General features: G+C 48.5%; 1 long non-coding RNA gene across 1 annotated transcript; it reads right to left on the minus strand.

The window, feature by feature from the left end:
• Positions 1-2,088: 2,088 nt before the first annotated feature.
• On the minus strand, positions 2,089-7,071 carry LOC147000127 (uncharacterized). Its single transcript, XR_015046205.1, has 5 exons — positions 6,977-7,071; positions 6,532-6,638; positions 5,096-5,169; positions 4,514-4,636; positions 2,089-2,173 (listed from the first exon to the last, which is right to left on the minus strand). It is a non-coding gene; the product is annotated as an uncharacterized LOC147000127 (long non-coding RNA).
• Between the last annotated feature and the right edge of the window lie 294 nt (positions 7,072-7,365).

Below are 7,365 nucleotides of genomic sequence, written 5' to 3' on the forward strand. Positions count from 1 at the left end.
GAGGAGGAGGAGGGAGAGGAGCAGCAGCAGCAGTAGCAACTTGTTCACCGTCTCAGAGAGTAAATGGTCAGTTGTAGTGTCTATACCTGAATCTGCAAATTCATAGCCCAACCCTTTGGCCTCTGGTCACCATGTTGTAATGACTTTTTTTTTTTTTTTGAGACAGAATAGAAATTATTTAGTTTGGAGAATAAATGATCTGAAGGTTGTCCTTTGGAAAGCCTTTGGAAATTGATGACTTAACAGAAGAAAGTTCTAGGTGCCTCAGAGGAGTGGGCACCGACACTCCCCAGGACAGAGCCGGTGAGATCCTGACAAAGCCTCCAGGAGGTGTCAGAGGGAAGGGATGCTTGTCTTCTGCCTCCAGGAGGATAGAGTCCATCTGTAAGGAAAGACTGATGTGGGGCAGCTGCAGTGGATTGAATACGAATGGCCCCCAGAGGCTCAGATTTGAATGCTTAGTCATCAGGGAGTGGCCCTACCTACGAGGAGTTAGGCTGTGTGTCCTTGTTGGAGGAAGTGTCTCACTGCGGGTGCGATAAGCTTTTGAAAAGCTTATTCCAAACCCTGTGCCATTCTTGTTTCCAGCTGCCTGCAGATCTGGATGTAGAACTTGCTGTGGTCTAGGTCAAATGTTAAGGCCCTGTTCCCTGTCTAGCCTGCCACTTTGTGCTGTCACTAACATTATAAGGAAACTTTCTCCTGTGCTGTTACGGCTGTTACTGGAATGTTCTGTGCTTCGGCGTTCTTGGAAATCCATCACAACAGAAGTCAGAATTGCTTTGTATAGTTAGTCACAATAAGCTTGGACCGGAACCAACCACCCAGCAGCACTTCCTGCACCTGTGCATAAGATTTTATTGTATTTGCGTTTATAAGCTGCCCCTGGGATAGACCACAACATAATAGAGACCCTTGCGTTAATATAAAAAACCATTTGGGATATGTACTGGTTAGTTTTGTGTCAACTTGACACAAGCTGGAGTTATCACAGAGAAAGGAGCCTCCCTTGAGGAAATGCCTCCATGAGATCCAGCTGTAAGGCATTTTCTCAATTAGTGATCAAGTGGAGTGGGCCCATTGTGGGTGGTGTCTTCCCTGGGCTGGTAGTCCTGGGTTCTATAAGAAAGCAAGCTGAGCAAGCCAGGGGAAACAAGCCAGTAAAGAACATTCCTCCATGGCTTCTGCATCAGCTCCTGCTTCCTGACCTGCTTGAGTTCTGGTCCTGACTTTCTTTGGTGATGAACAGCAATGTGGAAGTGTAAGCCGAATAAACCCTCTCCTCCCCAACTTGCTTCTTGGTCATGATGTTTGTGCAGGAATAGAAACCCTGACTAAGACAGTCAACACGCATAGATGGTAGAACTATGTGCTGTACCAGGCAAACACCACTCACTCGCTGTGCAACCGTTAAAGAAGGCATTAACTGAATACAGCATCGGTTCCCTCAGCCGCAGGCCAGGTAGACTCCGACTGTTCCCTCTCTCTCATCTTGCACAAGCTTTGACTCCACCTTGGCACTGTGATCCTTCCACTACTTTCTCTGAAGTTGGACACTAAAGCTCCCAGTCAATGCCTCGCAGAAAGCCTGTGTGCAATGGGCTTTCCCTCAGGGCATCGCCATACCAATTGGACCCCAAACCCTCTTCTCAGGACCTCTCGAAGCCCTGAATCATCTCCTTCCTGTCCCTAAAGAAAATTGCAAAACTCACCAGAGGGGGGGGGGGGCATCACACTTTACAAAAGGCACATCTGCCAGCACAAAGTGGTGGCAGTGTCATGAACTGAATTATGGAAAAACTGGGTCACCTGGGAATTTGAGAGAAACTCCTCCTGTTAACCACCTTTCTACCAACTCCGCTGCTTCCACTGAACTCAGTGATAATTCTTTCTCAGTGAAGTCTCTTAAGCCGAAAAGCCACAGATGTTGCATATTGTTATATACACAAAATTCCCAGGATCCGCTTGCCTCACACAGATGGATACTGCCTAGGAGGTACAGACGTTTCACACACTCGTCCCTCTCACAGGCAGATGCTCACAGGCAGCGGCTACTCACACAGACAGATGTCCACGAGGAACACGATACACACCACAAGCTCCCTCAGGGTGGTCTTGACATAGAGATCTCTGTTCTCCGCTGTGTTCTCAGTCAGCGTTGTCCCCCACAGTCCTATAGGCAAAGAAGCCCAGAGTCCCCAAGAGCACATCTTTTTTTTTTAAGATTTATTTTATTTATTATATGTAAGTACACTGTAGCTGTCTTCAGACACTCTAGAAGAGGGCGTCAGATCTCATTACGAATGGTCGTGAGCCACCATGTGGTTGCTGGGATTTGAACTCAGAACCTTTGGAAGAGCAGTCAGTGCTCTTAACCGCTGAGCCATCTCTCCAGCCCATACAGCACATCTTTTTATCCAGCCCTCCCTGTCCTGACCCCATCTTCACTGGTCCTTCCTTGCCCATCCAGTAACCCCCAGGACCTGACTACAGCATCCCCACTCCTGCTTGCCCTCCTACCAAGTCCCTATGAGAGATGGGGTGAGGATACTGGGTCGGAGTGAGGCTGTGAATGGGGCAAGCATCTGTTTCAGGTGGGGTGGTCTAGAGACTCCTTACCTCAGTATTCCATGCATCAACCACGCTCCCCTACAACCCATGGGTCCCCAGGTAATGACTGTGCCAAGTGACCTTTCTAGCAGACCAGAAGCCTGGCCTCTGTGTCCTGCGGCAAGCAACACTAATGCAGGTAGATGAGAGACACCAAAATTTCACATCTTCCTCTGATCACCTGCCTTCCACAAAGCCATTCAAGCTCCCTTCAGATTCTCACACCCCAGGAGAGCCCTCTCCCAGCCCTAAACCTATGGTGCAAAGACAGAAATGGAGACAGCAGCTGGACACCAGGGTTCTCTGTGTCTTCTCCTGGTATCTGTCTTCAGCCTTCTTGGGTGAGGCTCAGGGAGAGCCACACTGGAGACAGTGCAGAGCCTCTTGGTCACAGGGAATGGGGGCTGCTCTAGGCAGGATTGTCCCAGGCTCTGTTCCCCGGTTTCTGCAGTTCCTACCCCCCTTAGGACTTCTACAATACTCATGGGGAAGGAGGCTTCTACTCTTAACTTAGAAATAGGAACACAAGCTCAAACTGGCACCGACAAAAGACAGCCAAGGGTCCCGCACCTGAGAGCAGCTTCTACCCATCTATGTGGGGAAGCTGAGATCCTCTCAGATACAGAACATCAATGGTTGGACATCAATGACATTAATCCTCTCCCTCTCCTCCTCTCTCTGTGACCTCTCTGCAAGGCTCGGTCTAGGACAGTGAAGAAAAAGTGGCTGTCACATTCCTGAACCTGTCACATGAATTTCCCAAGGCCTAGGCACTGGAGAGGGGTGACTCCCTTCAGTCTGCATCTGAGGACTGTCTTATCCTCCCTAGAAAGACAAGTGTCCATCTCTCCGCTGTTCCAGACAGTGAGATCCACTGCGGTGCCAGCTTTCCTTGGAGAAAAGAGTGAGAAGCTGGGCCAAGGGGGAGCATCTTGCATTGGATCAGCTGAGCGAAGAGGGAGCCAAGAGCCTTTTATGCAATTTCACAGGGACTCCTGACAAGGGTCAGGAACGGGTGACAACAGTGTGGTCCCCAAGAAGCAGAGAGGGGAACATGAGATGGTTTCCCATTCCCTTGGGCGATCCTGAATTCCAGTGGAGGCAGGGGTCCGAGTGGACCTGAGGACACTCCTCCTCCTCATGTGACAAGTCTCCTCATATGACAGAGCTCCAGGCCACATTGTCACTCTCCTGGAACCCATCCAGTCCCTTTTCCTGCTCAGTACTGAGCCCTTTTCCTCATGTGTGGATCAGACTATACTGCCCTATGGGGCAGGCTATGCCAAGCAGGTTGAGAAATCTCAGTCAGCTCACTCATTCCTCTGCTGTTAAAACTTACTCAAGAAGCCACAAATGTGCTAGTCAAGAGGCATCTCATGAGAGTTTTTCCCAATATTTCTCTAAGCTCTCAAGCTTCAGGGCCCACTCGACTTTTCCTGTTAGACGGGTAAACCGAGGTCAAAACGGCAGTCTGTTGCCAAGCCAGGCTGGATGGTGTTCAAAAATGGACTATGCTGCAGGGTTCAATGAACTGGGGTTAAGGTGAGGTTAGACAATACATGAGGCTGAAGAAGAAGCCAGAACATAGAGGAAGCCAGAAGGCCTCTGGAGAACCCCATTAATGACTGGATAGTTCAAATGAAGAGACCTTGGAACCCGACCGTGAGGCATCAACTCTTGCCTAATAAACAGCGGATGAAATATGAAGAGGATAAAGCCTGCCTTGAAGCCAGGTAGTGGAGGTGCACGCCTTTAGTCCCAGCACTTGGGAGGCAAAGGCAAGTGGATCTCTGAGTTCAAGGCCAGCCTGGTCTACAGAGTGAGTTCCAGGACAGCCAGGGCTACACAGAGTAACTTTGTCTCGGCAAAAAAACCAAAACCAAAACCAAAAAAAAAAACCTACCTTGATCCATGTTTGAAGAGGTTATTCAAAGAAAAGTAAGAGGAGACTGGCGGATGTAGACTGGTCTTGTAGTTGAGCTCTGTGGATGTGTTGGTCTGGATGTGTTTATGAATTTGCTTCAACCTGAATCACAATTTAAGAATGATTTTTTTTCCTGCAGATGTCTCACCCTAGATGAATGTCTATTTATCTAAATTATAAATTATAATTTATTTACACTATTATGTCATAAAACAGATGGGGGCAGACAGTATGCATGGAGTGAGGACCCCCAGACTCAGGCTGCCTCTTGACCAGCTAAACAAAAGCTCATATATAGTTCGTGTCAGCCTCAAGCTCACAGCAATTCTCCTGCCTCAATTTCCCAAGTTTTAGGATTATAGGTATGCACCATCGGGTCATGCACCCCTTTTCTGCCCTGTGGAAAGGGTTGTGGAAAACCGAGTTCCCCTGAGATTCAGAAATAATTTGCTGCCCACGAGCCGAGGAGAGCAGACCAAGTTCTAGGGATCCTTAGGCTGGCTTGAGGCAGCCAGGAGCCCTCGTGGTCACAGGAACATGAGCCGAGCTGAGCCTAGATACCTGCATCAGATCCTTCCCTCCAGGTCTGCATCCAGCCTCATTTCCATTACGAAACTGGGTTATCTCCTTAGAACCTGGAAAAGGGACAGACGTCCATGAAAGGATGAGACAAGCAGGCAAAAACACCCAGAGATTCGGTTTCTGTTTGAGAATTGAGAAGTGGTGGCTCTTTATCTCTTCGTCTCTTCCACCTTCCAATCCCAGATCTAGGACTCGGTCAGCATTGTTGACAACAGCTTCTCTTACAAGGATAAATTTTAACAATGAAAAAAAAAAGCTTAAGTAAATTATGACGTAGTTTCAAAAGGAGTGATCCTGGGAGACTTACTTGTGTTTTGGAATGATATCCAAGGTCATAATAAAGTTATTTACCACGTACTGTATTGTCACATATACCTACCGTGTAGCAGAGTCTAACCAGGATAAAATAAATTTGAAAATAGCAGCAGTCATTTCTAGGCAACTCCACGTGCTTTTCAGCTCTGCCTATTTTTTTTTTCTGCAACATTTGATATTTGTTATAGTTGAAAAACAATTGCCAAAGGCAAGACAGCAGTCTGTCTTTCTGAGACTTGAGGGTTGTTTGATCCTAGACTCAGAGACTCCTCTGCAGCTCAGGAGGCCATTGTGGTGTCCTCCAGATGGTGGGGACAGCCTATGAATGGCTTCTTCATGGCTTCCTCTCTGCAGGTTCCAGCTAGAGGGGGGGGGGGGGACTGTGGTAGGATGTGTGCTGAGTGTGACAAGAGCCAGAGTGAGAGCGATAGCAGCTCCCAGTGATTCAGAGGAATGGAACAGGGAGTGGGGAGGTCAGGAAGAGAAGCTGGAGGGAAATGGCACTGAGGTGAGCTTTGTAAGTGGGAAGAAAGAAAGGAAGAGAGAGAGAGAGAGAGAGAGAGAGAGAGAAGAAGAAGAAGAAGAAGAAGAAGAAGAAGAAGAAGAAGAAGAAGAAGAAGAAGAAGAAGAAGAGAAAAGACCACAAAGCAAGCATGCCTGCCTACACTTAGCACCCAGAGGCCAAGCATGTGCTAATATATTATCTCAGTTAACTCTCATATAATCTGTGTGTGTGTGTGTGTTATTCAAATGTGTGTCCATGTATGTGTTGTATACAAGTATCTGTATTTGTGTGTTGGATACAAGTGGGTGGGCGTGTGCTAGATACAAATGAGTGTGTGTTGGACACAAGTGAGTGTGTGTGTATGTGTTGTACACAAGAGTGTGTATGTGTGGACGGGATGGCTGAGAAAGTCAGAAGTTGGCACAGGCTGTCCCTACGGCTCTACACTTTCTCCTTGAGACAGAGCCTGTCCCTGAACTTGGAGCTCACCTTTCAGCTAAACTGGCTGGCCAGTGTCTTGGTTGTTTTGTCTGTATTTGTCAACCCGATACAAGCAAGAGTCACCTGGGAAGAGGATCATCAGTTGGGAAATTACCTCCATCGGATTGCTTCTGGGCAGGTCTGTGGGCTGTCTTCTTGCTTAATGATTGGTGTGAGAAAGCCCAGTCCACTGGATATGGCGCCACCTCAGAGCGAGTGGTCCTGCATTTTGTGATAATCAGGGCCGAGTGCGCCATGGGGACCAAGCCAGTAGCCAAGCCTCCCCCACAGCCTCTGCTTCCGCTCCTTCTGTCAATGATCAACTGTGACCAGTGTAAGCCAAATAAGCCCTCTTCTCTCCATGTTGCTTCTGGCCATGGCCTTTATCACAGCAATAGAAAGCGAACTAGAACAACTGGTGTGCCCCAGGATCCTCACAACTCTCCCCCACCCCCACCCCCACCCCCATCCCCCATCCCCAACTCCACTGAGGCTCCAAACCCAGGGCCTCATATTTGTGCAGCAAACACCTTACATGCCGAGCTGTCTCTCAGGCTCACCTCTCGAATTCAGATAATCTCATGGGGTCAGTGTTCGTGATCAGAAGAAACTGGGGTTCAGAGAGATTACTCGCCATGGAATTAATCTTCAGTATCAGGACTGCGATAAAAAGGAAAAAAATCTGTTTAATTCACACAGAAGACCTTAATGGTGCTTTTCCCAGTATGGCCACCAGGTGGCAGCAGGCCCCTAGGACCTACCTCTGTTCCCACTATGGCTCTCCTCCAAAAGGGTCCTAAAATGGCACCACTTCTCCCCCCATCCCCTTCCCTCTGTGTAGCTGAAAGCTGTTGTCTGGCTTTGCCAACAGATCCTAACCCCCAGGGATTGGTCACTCGAGGTGTCTGGTAGCCCTCTGGGTGGAGCTGGATCCTCTGAGAAGCCAGCA

Source organism: Mus caroli, unplaced genomic scaffold (genome assembly GCF_978045245.1).
Source record: "Mus caroli unplaced genomic scaffold, Mus_caroli_1 scaffold_20, whole genome shotgun sequence".
NCBI classification, from domain to species: Eukaryota; Metazoa; Chordata; class Mammalia; order Rodentia; family Muridae; genus Mus; species Mus caroli.